Source organism: Cynocephalus volans, chromosome X (assembly GCF_027409185.1).
Source record: "Cynocephalus volans isolate mCynVol1 chromosome X, mCynVol1.pri, whole genome shotgun sequence".
NCBI classification, from domain to species: Eukaryota; Metazoa; Chordata; class Mammalia; order Dermoptera; family Cynocephalidae; genus Cynocephalus; species Cynocephalus volans.
In genome coordinates, this window is record NC_084478.1 from 142651667 (window position 1) to 142652637 (window position 971).

Genomic DNA, 971 nt, shown 5'->3' on the forward strand with positions numbered 1-971 from the left:
ATCCCTTGTTCTATGACGCAGTGAAAGGTCCCTGGAGTCAGCCTGGGCGGGGTTGGGGCGGGGGAGGGAGGCTTGACTTCTAGTCCTGGCTCTGACGCTAATTTTCTGTGTGGTGTTAAGCAAGTCACTTCCCCTCTCTGATCCTCAGTTTCCTCATCTAAACAATGGGAGAATCAGTCTTAATCTCTAAGATCCCATCTAGTTCTGAAAACATACTACTTTGGATCTATGGGAATATAATAAAAGCTGTCCTATAGGTTTCATGGGGTTAAGAATAAGACAATGTAAGAGAAAATAATCTGGAAAAATGCCAAGTACCAAAGAGAAATGAAAAACTATTTTCGTCCATTAAAAATATTATAAAAGTATTACATGCTTGTTGTAGAAGTTTTGAAAATACAGGAAACTATGAAGATCATAAAAATCACTTGTAATCCTACCACATAGAGTTTACCACCATTAATATTTCAGTATTTTATTTATATTTATTACATATTTTAAATGAAAATGGAATCATGCTGTATATGACTGTTTCGTAACCTGTGTTTTTCATATAGAATGTATATTGTATTTTCCAGTGTCATTAAATATTCTTCAAAAATATGATTTGTAAAGACTCCATGTGTGGTCAATGATATGATAGCATGTAGTAGCTAAATCCAAAGTTGAAGTGAGTTCTAAAATTACACTGAGACCTTGAAGAAAAAAATAGACTCCATGTGTTCCATTCAATGAATGTCTCCTAATTTGTTTACCCAGTCTTTTTATGGGTATTTAGATTGCTTAACCTTTTTTGTTATTATAAATGTAATTTCTTATTAACATCCTTTGTGCATATCTGATTTTAGATACAACTGGATCAAGAGGCATGCATATTAAAATTTTATGATGGAAATTTTCAAACACATACAAAAATTAAAATAGTATAGCAAACCCCAATCTTATTTTACCTACATCCTCACCCATTTCCC

General features: G+C 33.2%; 1 non-coding gene across 1 annotated transcript; it reads left to right on the top strand.

Annotated features, from left to right (window-relative positions):
- Positions 1-626: 626 nt before the first annotated feature.
- LOC134368809 (small nucleolar RNA SNORD45) lies at positions 627-698 on the top strand. The gene has a single exon (XR_010022510.1). It is a non-coding gene; the product is annotated as a small nucleolar RNA SNORD45 (small nucleolar RNA).
- The last annotated feature ends 273 nt before the right edge of the window (positions 699-971 follow it).